The sequence below is a fragment of the Terrapene carolina genome, unplaced genomic scaffold (genome assembly GCF_002925995.2).
Source record: "Terrapene carolina triunguis isolate 2854851 unplaced genomic scaffold, T_m_triunguis-2.0 Scaffold179, whole genome shotgun sequence".
In the NCBI taxonomy this organism is placed as follows: domain Eukaryota; kingdom Metazoa; phylum Chordata; order Testudines; family Emydidae; genus Terrapene; species Terrapene triunguis.
This window is the reverse complement of record NW_020664530.1, coordinates 10532843-10548530: the sequence shown is the minus strand read 5'-3', so window position 1 is coordinate 10548530 and position 15688 is coordinate 10532843.

Below are 15688 nucleotides of genomic sequence, written 5' to 3'. Positions count from 1 at the left end.
ACTTAGAAATGTAGACTATGGCACCCAGTACCCTGAGGCCATCCCATTACACACGACAAAGGCACCCACCATAGTGAGAGATTTCATGAAGGTCTTCACCAGGGTTGGAATCTCAAGAGAGATCCTGATGGACATGGGGTCCAACTTCTTGCCTAGGTTGATGAAAGAGATTTGTGTTACTGACAATCCGGGCCCTCAAAACATCCGTCTACCATCCACAGACCAACAGTCTGGAGGAACAATTCAACAGCACCCTGAAGTTGATGCTAAAGATATTCATCAGTGTCAACCCATGACACTGGGACAGACTGCTACCAGCATTGTTATTTGACATACATTAGGTTCCCCAAACCTCAATGGGATTTTCCCCTTTTGAGTTCCTTTACATGCGACAGCCCTGGGGGATTCTGGATCTCCTCTGGGAGACTGAGGGGGAGCAAGGCTCAGTGCCATATATACTACAACTTTGGGAGTGACTCAACACACTAGGGGGATTTGCCAAGGAGAACTTGCTGAGCACCCAATAGACCCAAGAATGCCTGTGCAATCAGGGAGCCCAACTATGAACATTTGATCCAGGGAACTGAGTACTACTGTTACTCCTGTCTTCAGAGTCAAAGCTCCTAACCCGGTTGCAAGGATTTTTTGAGGTGGTCCAGAGAGTAAGGCCCGTGGCCTATGAGATCCACCTGCCAGGGTATCAGAAAAAGATGCAGATTTACCACATCAACCTCCTGAATGCCTGGAAAGCCCAGAAGGTTTTGTTGATAGCTCTGTACTCCCCAGAACCAGAACTGGGACCTAAAGTGGTGGCCCCACCAGATCCAATTCTCATATCAGTAGGGCCAAAACTCAGCCCAGATCAATAGGCACAAGTGAGCCAGCTGTCCCAGGCCTTCCCTGTGGTATTCTCAACATGCCCAGGGAAGACAAGCCTGACCCACCACCACATAGCCACCATGCCAGGACAAAAGGTGTGGGCACCCTTGCCAAAGAAAATGTGGAAGGTAGTCCATGAAGAACTCGAGCTGATGCTAGACCTAGGATTGCTGAAGAATCCCAGAGTGTGTGGAGAACCCCATCACCCTAGTACCTAAGATGGACAGCTTGATGAGTTTCTACAACAACTTTAGAAAAATGAATACCATCTCTCACCAACCCCATGCCCTGGATAGATGAGCAACTAGAAAGGCTGGGGAATGCTGAATATATATCCACCCCAGACCCAATGAAAGGATATTGGGAAATTACCCTGACAAGGATATCCAGGGAGAAGACAGCTTTTTCTTCACTCTAAAACCTCTATCAGTTTGTGACCATGCCGTTTGGCCTGCATGGAGCCACTGACACCTTCCAATGACTGAGGAAAGAGCCATTATGACCACACGGCCAGTACACAGCCAAATATATGTGTTTACAGCACAAACCGGAAGGACCACCTGCACCATCTCACTGCAGTATTTTGAACCCTCAAGAAAGCAGGATTAACTGCTATTCTGGCTAAATGCCACTTGGGGCAAAGAGAGGTGACCTATCTGGGGTACACTGTTGGATGGTGACAGTTATGCCCCCTCGTGGACAAGGTCCAATCACTGAGGATTTCCCAGCTCCCTCAACCAAAAAACAGTTTCTTGGATTGGATTGCTTCGTACCCAATTACACCACAAAAGATGCCCCCTGCCCATGATCTCATAAAAGGCACAAGGCCACCGAGGGTACAATGGTCAGAAGATTGTGAAAGAGCCTTCCAGGCCTTGAAGGACCAGCTGAGTTAGGGATCCGTTCTCTGCCAGCCCAGTTTTACAAAACAGTTCGTCCTCCAGATGGATGCTTCTTAGGCAGGCCTCGGGGCTGTGTTGTGCCAGGAGGTGGATGGTAAGGAACATCCGATACTGTACTTGAGCCAGAAGCTGTTCCCTTGAGAAACCATATATTCCACAATTGAAAAGGAGGCACTGGCGATAAAGTCGAGGCCTTGAATACTACCTACTGGGGAACTCCTTTCAGGTTGTCTTGGCCCGCACCCCCTTTTGCTGGCTTGATTCAATGAAGGATACCAATGCCTGGATTATGCGATGGTACCTCTCTCTACAGCCTTATGACTTTCAAGTACTTCACTGCCCAGGGAAGGCACATGTGAATGCCGATTTCTTCTCATGGGTGGGAGGGAGAAGAAAAGGAGGATGGACCACCACTAGATCCTAGCCTGAGCGGGAGGTTGTGTGATGTAGTGTATCAACCCTACACAGCAAGGCAAGAGTTAAGGGGCTTCTCTGGATGCAGGAAGCCACGCCCCCTCATCTCTGCTGGGCATGCTTCTAGTGGCAGGAGTTTTCAAAAGGCGGCAGTTCAACTCAGTTTGGGCTGATGGAGGAGAGCCATTGGATATAACAGCCTCCTGCTGGGAAGCCACCAGGATTCCAAGCCGCCAAGTTCGAGCTATATAGCCAAACCACTGGAACCTCATTAACCATGGGAACAGAGGGAAACAACTCGCTGTTGCCAGTGGAGGAGATTCTGGAGACGGAGCAGAGAGAAACACAGGAGGGACTCCCCATGTCCAGCCCCTGACGATGCCGGAGCGACTGAGACAACAGTAGGGAGTGCGTTTAGGGCTATCAAGCCCTAAGTCCTGTATAAAAGCTATGGCTTGGAAGGGCCCTAGTTTGGAACCCAGTGGAGTAGGGCAGGCCCAGGGTTCCCTTAACCCCTCTGTCCCTCTTGCCAGTGGGCAACACTACTCTGAGCTATTGCTATTATGTAAGGCAGCCTTTGAACTCTCGCCAGTAGATGACACTACTCTAGAACTGTAGCCACTTGGAGGAGCGGCCTTTAGACTCTCACCAGTGGGCGACACTACCTCAAGCTGTAACAGCCAGAGAACTCAGCCCTTGGGCTCTCGCCATTAGGCATCACACCTCAGAGCACTGCCACTCGGCGGTACTGCTGGCCTGGCCCAGAGCAAACAGCCAACCCCCGATAGCATATATTAAGTACATGCTTAAGTCCCAAGCATATATGTAAAACTAACTATGTGAATAAATGTTTTGGTATGTAGGTTTGTAACTTTAAGCTGGGACTACTCACAAACTTAGAGTTATAGACTGGAAGGGACTTCAAGAAGTCATCTAGTCCAGTCCCCAGCACTCATGGCAAGCCTAAGTATTATCTAGACCATCCCTGACAGGTGTTTGCCTAACCTGCTCTTAAAAATGTATGTGTTTAAGTCTTCTGATGGGCTCGGACCTTTGTAAATATCCATGTGAGCACAAATTTAGTTCATGAGAATGTTACTGGAAAGAGAAGTGCTGTGACTATTTGTGTAACTCAGTATTTGCAGGCAAATATTTCTAAATATGTATGTCTTAGCAAGGTTACTCTAACCAAAAGTATTCACATGACCATCCTGAAAAGTTGTGTGGATTTGGAAGTTATCCAGTCAGGCAGCAGACATAATATCATGGAATTTAGCAAGCAAGCAATCAAATGGTCTGAGTGGCAAATTATTAATAGTGACTTATCTAAACAATAGTTATGGTAATAATAATGATGAATAACCGATAGGCTGAAATATATTCAGATAAACCATTCATCAAATAAAATTAAAGAAGCAAACCTGAAAAAGCTCTTTTTGCAGGTCATTCACAAATAGAAATTTAGCTAAAATAACTTAAATTGTTTGCTGTGAATAGTTCTCCCAGCTTTGTAGTGCACACAATTTATGATGTGCTGTAAAACTGTGTTACTAATTGTTGTATTCTACATGATTGTGACTGTCAAAAGAATTTCTATAAATGATTGCAGAACCTCCAAAGGTTCCCTTTGGATAGCAGGCCCTTCTATTCCTAGGATCATAAATGTCCTTGTTGTACTTTGTACACACTCAGGCATGTACATATGCACACCCCAGAAATTAGTCTAAACTGGAATGTTGGATCCAAAACTTTAGAAAATTTAGACATGACTATAAAATAAATATTCTCTGAGCTATGATACAAATGTTAAAGTTAAACATTGACTCACTGCAAAAGGATATGTTGGAAAACACAGTGCTATGGAATTATTCCTGAGGAATTATAGCCAAAATGCCCTTTTGGTTTTTAAATGGTCTTATTTAGATGTGGGAAACAAACCAATTGTATATAATTAACATTCTGTTAGAGTTTGGTAGTTATAAATGTTCACTGACCTAGATATTTGCATTTTAATATACTAGGCATCCACACAAGAGAAAAAATCTCATGTAGTCAAGAATGACTTAGATCTTTCTTACCTTATTTTCCCATCATATCATCAGCAGCTTAATGATTTCATTCTTACCTAGTGACCTCTTTTCCACTAAGAGCTTTTGTTTTACCGATAAGATACCTTTAGACACTTACAAAGTCTCTGATGAATATGCAGCCAAGAACTACCAAAGGTCTGTAGAGAGTTGTAGGGAATTGATTCCAGGGCAGGATGTGTGACAAATTATTATAATTAATAACCGGCAAATCATTTGTGGTACTGTAAAAATATTAGAATTAAAAATAGTATACCTAAAAGAAGCAAATGCAAATAGAGACGTCTATTAAAAATTAAGCAAAAGTTTGCAGTTCAGTGTAGAAAACAAATGTTTTGAATTCTTTTAGCAAGAAGTTTTAAGCCATATTGTTGCTACCCTGAGGGCCTTTTAGGATGAGCTCAACATAAGGTCAGGCAGTATATTGTGCATCTAGGAACCTTATAAATATTTTTTTCCTTAGGAACTGTATATTAAAGGAACTCAAAAGGTTAAACCAGAGAAACATTACTCATGAGCTAAATATATTGTATAACTCAAAAACCTGCTTAGTGAAGTGACTAGAGTGAACTGGAGCATTCTAGAAACACCAGGTCATTTACAGGTCAGGAGAAGCTGATGTGTTTCATCTAATGCTGCCCTTATAACTGTCTGGAATGGAAAAATAAAATCTTTAGAATGAATGAAGACAAAGAAGAGGGATCTACTCCAGTTCTTGCTGTTAGCTGCTTAATTGTCCAAGATCCTATCTAGTCAAGGATTGAAGGGTGTATTGTTAGAATGTGTAACATGTTCTAACCAATATGTTCTAAAAGTCCAGTATAGACAAGGCAGTGTCTTCCTTAAAATGTTCTGGCATCCTTCTAAGCTTTAAAATACAACCAGCTTAGCACATTACAGCTAATGCACCTTTTCTACACTAGACTTTTAAAACATGTTAATTAGAATGTGTTAGCTAACACTCTTTTAAATCTTAATCTGGACGAAGGCAAATACTCACAAATGCTGTTTGGTGGGGAGGAATAAGGTCTAACAGTTTGAGGTGAGGACTGGAGTTCTGGATATTTAGGTTGTCTTCCTAGCTCTACCAACAACTTGATGTTTGACCTTGAGCAAGTCACTTAACTTTCTTGTAAAATGGGGATAATAATGAGATAGGTAGGTCTTATTAAGGGCTTAATTAAGAGGTGCTCAATCATTTGGTAAAAGATGATATAGACATGAAAAGAATTATGACTACATCAGCACTAATAACTGAGATGTGTTCAATAAGAAATTCTCATCCTAGCAAAGTTATCTCCCTTAACTTCAGATACTCCAAATCAAAGGAGTGCTGCCAGATATTTAGGGCATTCTAGAGGCATAAGATGGTGATATTTTTAGTAATTATGTCATCAATCACAATTAGTTATTTGGATATTATCAGCCAATAGGCATCTTTCATCATTGTGACATGTATCTATGGCTTTTAGGGGCAGTACTGGTCACCAGTTTGGAAACAATTGACCTAACTTTGACCCTCACATTGCACTCCTTAAATGCACTCACATAAAGAAGACCAAAGTTACAGTGTGATCTTGCTCACATGGACTTCCCTTTAGCAATATTAGTAGTAAATGTTTACATTTCAAATCAGAGTTCTGCATACCAAGAGCTTGTAAGCAATCTGCAGCACCTTTTCTTGGTGACACTCACCTATCTTTCCACACAAAAAAACAAAAGAAAAAAGGCTACTAGTTGAAAAAGGGCAAGGTGAAATAGTGGGATTTTTTTTAAATGGGGAATGTATTCATAGGTTAAATAAACAAAACACATCCTGATTCTCACAATAGAAACAATGATTCATTTGAACTTCTGGTCAGTTCTAGGAGTGTTCTGCTTATAATTTGAAAGGTTAAGAATAGGCTTTTGAAAACTTTCTCACAGAGACATATTCATAACTAACAAGAAGCATCTGGAATCAGGTTTCGGTGTTGTACAAATCTGGCTTTGCCTCACTCTTTCTGCTGCTCCTTTTCCAGTGGAGTTTCAGTAGAATCACTACTTCCATCACCGCTAGAGCCACTTCTATAATTGTACTGGAGAGTTTCAGATTTAACATTGTTCTGTTCAGTGACCTCCTTTCTCTCCATTACACAGCAGCCATCTGACTTTATTTTAGCTGCTGTTTAATTCATTATTCCCTTTCCATATGCTGTAGTCTTTTATTCAAGAAAAATATATGATTGAGTTGCAGTTATTTTGACTTTTCATTATTACGGACAATGAAAAGGAAGGGAAGGGACTTTCAGATTAACAGAAAATGTGTGTCACAATCATTGGGCCCTAAAGCCTGAAACCCTTAGATGGGAAGAGACTATTCACATTTTGCATGAGATAGTACAAGTCTCTCCTATTTCACTGCTGTGATTTATATATTTGATGGTGGTATGCATGCCCCATGGTTAGTAGCTTATTGCATACAGTACTGGACATGCAGCAGTGGGAATGGAACTGACTATTGATAGACAAATCTTAAAACATTCACTTCAGTATCCTGCACTGAAATTGTCATTGGAAATAAACCACATCACCCTTATACATGCTGGTGGGATATTTGCTGATCCTCATAGGATTACGGAGGAAATTGTTTTCTATACAATGTATAATTAACCAGCAGAACCCACTGCCACAAGGTATTATTGAGACAAAGAGCTGAGGAAGACTTTTAAGAAGGATCACACATTACATTTGCACAATTTCCCATTAATGAGAACATCCATAATTAAGATTTTTTTTAAAAAGGACAGATCTAAACCATCATGCTTTAGGGTATAAGTTAAGCACAAATTGATGAGGGTTTTTTGGGTGGGTTATTCTACAATATTCCTGTTTGAGGTTTCTTGCACCTTCCTCTGAAGTGTATACCTCTCCTGGAGCAGCCCTAGATCCTAAAAATGAGTCTACTTTCTCCCTCCTAAAAAATTCTGTCATTCACCATAGAATCAAAGAATTCTCATTTGATTGTGTTCTAGAGCTGATTACCAGTCACAGCTCGTAGAGCTTGTCCATATAAACTGGAACAACTTCTTAGCATACGTTCAAAGTGCTGCACATTTAGTTATTTAGTCTATGGGTATTATTTCAGGTTATGACTGTCCTATTTTGATTTGACTTAAGTTGGCTTTTACTGACGGAAATTAAATGAAAATAGGACACTTCATCTGAAGTCATAGAATAGAATATCAGGGTTGGAAGGGACCTCAGAAGGTCATCTAGTCCAACCCCCTGCTCAAGGCAGGACCAATCCCCAAATAAATCATACCAGCCAGGGCTTTGTCAAGCCTGACCTAAAAACCTCTAAGGAAGGAGATTCCACCACCTCCCTAGGTAACCCATTCCAGTGCTTCGCCACCCTCCTAGTGAAAAAGTTTTTCCTAATATCCAACCTAAACCTCCCCCACTGCAACTTGAGACCATTACTCCTTGTTCTGTCATTTGGTACCACTGAGAACAGTCTAGATCCATCCTCTTTGGAACCCCCTTTCAGGTAGTTGAAAGCAGCTATCAAATCTCCCCTCATTCTTCTCTTCTGCAGACTAAACAATCCCAGTTCCCTCAGCCTCTCCTCATAAGTCATGTGTTCCAGCCCCCTAATCATTTTTGTTGCCCTCTGCTGGACTCTTTCCAATTTTTCCACATCCTTCTTGTAGTGTGGGACCCAAAACTGGACACAGTACTCCAGATGAGACCTCACCAATGTCAAATAGAGGGGAGTGATCACGTCCCTCGATCTGCTGGCAATACCCCTACTTATACAGCCCAAAATGCCGTTAGCCTTCTTGGCAACAAGGGCACACTGTCGACTCATATCCAGCTTCTCTTCCACTGTAACCCCTAGATCCTTTTCTGCAGAACTGCTGCCCAGCCATTTGGTCCCTAGTCTGTAGCAGTGCATGGGATTCTTCTGTCCTAAGTGCAGGACTCTGCACTTGTCGAATCTCATCAGATATCTTTTGGCTCAATCCTCTAATTTGTCTAGGTCCCTCTGTATGCTATCCCTACCCCCCAGCGTATCTACCACTCCTCCCAGTTTAGTGTCATCTGCAAACTTGCTGAGAGTGCAGTCCATACCATCCTCTAGATCATTAATGTGAGTGCACACAGATATGCTCTGAAATAACATTTCAGTGAAAACAGATATAGCTATTTTGGTTCCAATTTGTGTGCAGACAATTCCTTAGTTTATTGATTTATGAAATAATACTGGCTAATTCATTTTCAATGCTTCCATCTAGTGATCAGGTTAAAAAATATACAGGCCATATAATCTCTAGGATATTAACAAATCTTATACTTTCAAGGACCAAGCAATAGCAAAAAGAAATGAACACCTTATTTAGGAAAAGAATATTTGGAGTTAAAAGCCAGAATATAGACTATAACCAAGAAAAATGAAGATACTAGCATAATGAATAAGAAACTAAAGATAATTAACCTCATCTCAGTGTGACAGAGTTCTAGGTAGGAAACCCTGAATCAACACTGGTTACAGAGGCTCCAATCAGACATAGCAGATGGGAGCTAATGAGGAAGACCTGTGCCTAATTTGTGGGTGGGGCAGGACAGAAAGGCTAATTAAGCCATTAGCCCAGGCCACAAATAGGCACAGGAAGGAAGTAAAAACAGGGGAAGCAGGTAGTGAAAGAGTGGGCTTGCTCTCCCCCCTCCTTATAAAGATACTAGGTATGCTGTGAAAGTGGTGGGACTCAATTATAAATAAACTGCACAGGGTGTTGAACCAGCACAAGGGTCTCTGCATGGTTTTGTAGACTGAGACAAAAGCAGGATGGAGGAAGCCTGTTATATGTGGGGGATTATCTGGGATCTCAGCCAGCGTGAGGGTTGGTGGCCTGGGCAATGGAGAAAACCCTTCAGTGGCTGGTAAAACAACAAGAGGATATGCAGAAGGCCCTATACGGGTTTCAACAATCCCACCATATGGAGAGACAGACTTTGCTTACCTGGCAGGCAGAGCAGCAGAAAAGCCTGCAGGCATTCATAAGTAGGGTTGTCAACTTTCTACTCACACAAAACCAAACACCCTTGGCCTCCCCCCTACCCCACTCATCCTTTGAGGCCTTGCCCCTGCCCTGCCCCTTTTCCAAGGTCCTTCCCCCCCACTCACTCCATCCCCCATCCCTCTGTCACTCGCTCTCCCCACCCTCACTCACTCGCTCATTTTCACTTGGCTGGCTCAAGGAGTTGGAGTGTGGGTTGGGGTATGGGCTCTGGGCTTGGGGTGTGAGTTCTGGGTGGGGCCAGAAATGAGGGGTTCATGGTATGGGAGTGGGTTCTTGGCTTGGGCAGAGGGTTGCGGTGTGGTGGGATGAGGGCTCTGGGGTGAGGCTGGGGATGAGGGATGCAAGAGGGGGATCAGGGTTGGGGCATGGGGGGGCGGGCTCCAATTGGGGGTGTGGGCTCTGGGGTGGGGCTGGGTCAGAGGGTTGGGGTGCAGAAGGGGGGAAGGGGGCCAGGCTCCAGGCACTTACCTCAAGCAGCTCCTGGAAGCAGCAGAATGTCCCCCCCTCCAGTTTCTAAGCCGAAGCACAGCCAGGCGGCTTTGTGCGCTGCCCTGTCCACAGGTGCTGCCCCTGCAGCTCCCATTGGCTGCAGTTCCCAGCCAATGGGAGTTTCAGAGACGGCGCTTGGGGCAGGGGCAGCATGCAGTGCCTCCTGGCTGCCCCTATGCATAGGAGCTGGAGGGGGGACATGCCGCTGCTTGCAGGAGCCTCACGAAGCCACATCAGGCAGGGAGCCTGCCTTAGCCCCACTGAACCGCTGACCAGACTTTTAATGGCCCAGTCAGCGGTGCGACTGGAGCCGCCATGGTCCCTTTTTGACTGGGTGTTCCAGTTGAAAACCGGACACCTGGCAACCCTATTTATAAGGGAACAAGCCAGCATCCAGCAGCAGCTCCTACAGAAGGTGGTAAGTCCCCCGGTGTGGGATGGTGTCTGAACACAGAGCCTAGGATTATGTAAAATGAGCCCTGCAGATGACCCAGATGCATTCCTGGCCACTTTTGAAAGGGTAACCATGGGTGCTGGATGGGATGGGGAAACCCGGGCCCTGCGGTTGGCTCCCTATCTGTCGGGAGAAGCCCAAGCGGCCTATATGGCCCTGAGTGAGGAGCAAGCAAGAAAATATGAGATGATAAGGGCAGCCATCCTGGATCGGGTTGGGCTGTCTACTGAGAAGTACCGTCAAAAGTTCAACTCAGCAAGGTGGACAGGAGGTTTACGGCCCTGGGCATTTGCCCAAAGTTTGATGGAATGGGCCACCCACTGGTTGAGACCAGATACCCAAATGGTGGCAGAAATAATGGACTCTCAGTATTAGAACAGTTCCTTCAGGGCCTCCCCAAGAACATATGAGTGTGGGTCAGGCAACATCATCTGGGCACGGTGGATGCTGTCATAAAACTGACAGACTAGTATGCAGAAGCAGATTTTCCCAGGAAAGAGGGGTGACCGTATAAGGGTCCAGAGGTGGGGAGGAAGACCAGAGAACCCACAGCGGGAAGGGGTATGGACAGGAAGAAGGAAGAACCCCAGGAGTTCCAGCTGGGGCTCAACCCATTATTTGCTACCAATGTGGACGACCCAGGCACAAGAAAGAGGACAACCCAGACACAAGAAAGGGGACTGCCCCTACATGGATTGTGGCTTTGCCGAGTTTTGTGGCTAGGCCAGAGCTGGAGGGAAGAAAAAGGGGCAAAAACTGTCCACCATTTCTGTGATGGTGGGGAGGAAGCTCCAGAGGTGCCTTATGGATACGGCCTCAGCTTTCTCTCTTGTCCAGAGGGAGCTGGTGAAGCCTCACTCAATGATTCCAGGAGCAACTATGGACATTCGGTGTGTCCCTGGGGATAAGAGGGATTGCCCCATAGCCCAGGTGCCTCTGGAGGTCTGGGAAAGGTTTCGGTGGAAACAGGTTGGGGAATGGAAGGGCTGCTTTATCCAGTTGTCTTGGGGAGTCCCTTCCCCATTGGGAAGTGAGGTGGTGGGAGAAATCCCACATTAAGAAAAGGAAAACCGGGGGGAAGAGAGGGGGAACTCCAAAAAAAGAAGCAGGAGAGACCCCTGGACAACAAAGCCTGAGTCAGGAGGTCAAGAGATGTCTCCAGGGAAGGAAGAAAGGAAGGAGGTGCAGGAGAGACAGACAGCCCAAACTCCCTATCAGAGGTCAGGGAGCCAAGGGAGCAACACAACCCCCAGGAGAAGAAACCCAGGCACAGTTTGGCAACTTGTGGGAACCTGGGGCCCTGGCTGATACAGGGGAGGAGAGAAGTAACCTCAATCCCCTGCCAGATGCAATGAGAGAGGAGAGGAGTAACCCCTGGGATGCCCCTGGTGTGAAGACCAATGGGCTGCTACAGAGCTATCTGCCCCCCACACTGTATGAATTCTGTGGGTGGGGGGATGAGCAAACCCAGATGATGGCACTGGAGATTGAGAGAGGTTCCTACAGGGTGACCCCTCCAGTAAGGGAAGGAAAGCACAAGGCAAGAAGAACCTCGCAGTTAAATAAGGGTGGAGATGTGTGACAGAGTGCTAGGTAGGAAACCCTGAGTCAACACTCTGTTCACAGCCGCTCTAATCAGGCATAGCAGATTGGAGCTGAGGAGGCAGACCAGTGCCTAATTTGTGGGTGGGGGCAGGGCAGAAAGGCCAATTAAGCCATTAGTCAGAGCCCACAAATAGGCACAGGCAGAAAGTGAAAAAAGAGGAAGCAGGCAGTGAGAGAGTGAGCTCTCTTCCTCTCCAAGGTGCTAAGTATGCTGTGAAGGTGGTGGGACTCAGTTATAAACGAACAGCACAGGGTGTTGAACCAGCACAAGGGTCTCTGCGTGGTTTTGTAGCTGGAGACAGAAGCAGGACCGAGGAAGCCTGTTATACTCAGCAATAAAACTTTCATATATTTACATCATTTCTGCTTAAGGAGTTTAATGTAATGAAAAACCCACAACCATAATACAAAACAAAAGTTGATATCATCCCTGATTATGGACACAGTTTTCAAATGATTTAGGCTCCGAAGTTCTTAAATCCCTTTTGAAAATGAATGTTAGGGTATGTCTACACTACGAGGGTAATTCGATTTTACTTAAATCGAATATGTGGAATCGATATTGCAAAGTCGAACGTGTGTGTCCACACTAAGGACACACTAAGGACAGTAATTCGACTTTGTGAGTCCACACTAACGGGGCGAGCGTCGATATTGGAAGCGGTGCACTGTGGGCAGCTATCCCACAGTTCCCGCAGTCCCCGCTGCCCATCGGAATTCTGGGTCGAGCCGCCAATGCCTTCTGGGTAAAAAAAATTTGTCGTCATCCGTCCGTCACTAACGCCCTCCCTCCCTCCATGAAAGCGCCGGCGGGAAATCAGTTCGCGCACTTTTCTGGTCAGTGACAGCGCGGACGCCACAGCACTGCGATCATGGATCACGCTGCGACCATCGCTGCACTTGTGGCCGTTCTCAACACCTCGCAGCTTATCATACACCTTTCCCTGAGGCAGATGCAGAGAAATCGGGCGAGGAGGCTACGGCACCGCCGTGAGAGCCTGAAGTCGGAGAGTGGCACAGAGCTGTCAGAAACCACGAGCCCCAGCGCCCAGGACATCACGGTGGCAATGGGGCATGTGGATTTTGTTGAACGGAGATTCTGGGCCCGGGAAACAAGCACGGACTGGTGGGACCGTATAGTGCTTCAGGTCTGGGATGAATCCCAGTGGCTGCGAAACTTTCGCATGCGGAAGGGGACTTTCCTCGAACTTTGTGAGTTGCTGTCCCCTGCCCTGAAGCACAAGGACACCCGCATGCGAGCAGCCCTCACTGTCCAGAAGCGAGTGGCCATAGCCCTCTGGAAGCTTGCAACGCCGGACAGCTACCGGTCAGTCGCGAACCACTTTGGTGTGGGCAAATCTACCGTGGGGGTTGTTGTCATGCAAGTAGCCAAGGCAATCGTGAAGGTACTGCTCCCAAAGGTAGTGACCCTGGGAAACGCGCAGGTCATCATAGATGGCTTTGCCGCGATGGGATTCCCAAACTGCGGTGGGGCTATCGATGGGACTCACATCCCTATCCTGGGACCGGACCACCAGGCCAGCCAGTACATCAATAGAAAGGGCTACTTTTCAATGGTGCTGCAAGCACTGGTGGACCATCGGGGACGGTTTACAAACATCTACGTCGGATGGCCGGGCAAGGTTTATGACGCTCGCGTGTTCAGGAACTCTGGTCTGTTTAGACGGCTGCAGGAAGGTATTTACTTCCCAGACCACAAAATAACTCTTGGGGATGTGGAGATGCCTACAGTCATCCTCGGGGACCCAGCCTACCCGCTAATGCCCTGGCTCATGAAGCCCTATACTGGCGCCCTGGACACAGAAAAAGAACTGTTCAACTACCGGCTGAGCAAGTGCAGAATGGTGGTGGAGTGTGCTTTTGGCCGTCTCAAAGGGAGATGGAGAAGCTTACTCACTCGCTGTGATCTCAGTGAAACCAATATCCCCATCGTTATTGCAGCTTGCTGTGTGCTCCACAACCTGTGTGAGAGCAAGGGGGAGACCTTTATGGCGGGGTGGGAGCTAGAGGCAAATAGCCTGGCTGCTGATTACGTCCAGCCAGACAGCCGGGCCATTAGAAGATCCCAGCGGGATGCCCTGTGCATCCGGGAGGCTTTGAAAGCTAGGTTCCTGAGTGAGCAGGGCAACCAGTGACTTTTCAGTTTGTGGACAGAAAAGCTGAACCTGCCCCCGTTTCTTTACCCAGTTCATTTTGACTATCCTCTCCAGTTACATACCCCCTTCACCCCCTTCCCCTTCCCAAAAAATAAAATCATTTCGATTTTGTTAATGAACACCGTTGTCTGTATTGCTGTTTTCGCGGGAATATTTTAAACCGGGGACGCAGACTGTGGCGGGGGGCGGGTTCAGTGTTCTGATGCAAATGATGCTTCTAAACTCCCGGAATGACAGGCTCCGCACTGGTGGACTGGTTATTTCAATGGAGCCTGCCAGCACTCCTGGGGGGGACTGTGTGTATGTGTCGGCTATGTGACTTTCTGGCAGGGGGGGGTAGGGTTACATATCCCCTGCTGCGTGGATCTGTGAGCCAGGATAAGGACCGCTGCATAAGATCTGTAACTGCCCTCCCCCGCCACAAAGTCACAGAGCAACCCCCCCCCCCCAGAACATGAAAAACACCTCCCAGACTGACCAGGGTAACCAGTGACTGCACTGTGTATGTGTCCTGATGCTGGACCTGACACCGCCTCTGTACCCTGCTAAAGGTCACTGTCCTGTCCAATTACCAAGCCCCTTCCCCCCCTCCAGACAGACTCTCCCTCAAAAGAACCTGACTGAAACAGTAATGGAGAGAAACAAACATTTTATTGCGAACCAGACATGAAACGTGGGGTGTGAAACTTGGACGGGGGCTTGTGTGAGGTGGGTAGGAAAGGACTTATGAAATTTTGGGGAATGTCAGCCTTCTAGTGCTAGAGCAGTCTGCAGGGGTTGACTGAAAGTTTTAACGGCCCTTGCCGCCCCTCCTTCTTTGGAGTTTGGGTGAGGGTGGTGTGGGACTTGGTGGCGGGTGAGGGCGGTTACAGATAGACTGCAGCGGGGCTCTGTCCTCCTGCCTCCGGTCTTGCAGAACATCCACAAGGCGCCGGAGCGTGTCCGTTTGCTCCCTCATTAGTCCAAGCAGCTTTTCAGTAGCCTGTTGGTCCTCCTGACGCCACCTCTCCTCCCGTTCCATGACTGCTCGGTGCATTTGTGACAAGTTCTCCCTCCACTGTGTCTGCTGGGCTGCCTGGGCTCGGGAGCATCCCATTAGTTCTGAGAACATGTCTTCACGCGTCTTCTTCTTCTTCCTCCGCCTAATCTGCGCTAGCCTCTGGGAGTGTGCTGACAGGCGGGGTGGGGGACAGTCGCAGATGTGTCTGTGTGAATTGTAAAAAGGGAGTGAATTCCTGAGACAGATAAATGAAATTGTATACAAAGAACCTAGTCTTTCTCTGTGAACAAGACCATGCACTGAACCTCTCACATGCGCACTCAGGACAAGGTCGAATTTTCGGCCCTCGCCTTCAGTGCCTGTGGACTTGCGGAGGTCTTGGAGTGTTCAGAGAACTGTGGCTGGAGACCTGAACTTCTGGAGCGGGCAATAATGGTAAGCTGCAGACTTGTGGCTGCTTAAAACTCCAGCAGTAGCACTGGCCTCCTTTCACATTGAAAGCAATGCCAGTCTCTGCTGCCAGCAATCAGGACAGCATCAACTCTGCCCCTGTCCCACCCCCTCGCGGCTGTCCCAGGGAAAGATCCCTGTATACTGCCCCTCTCCCTCCACCGCGTG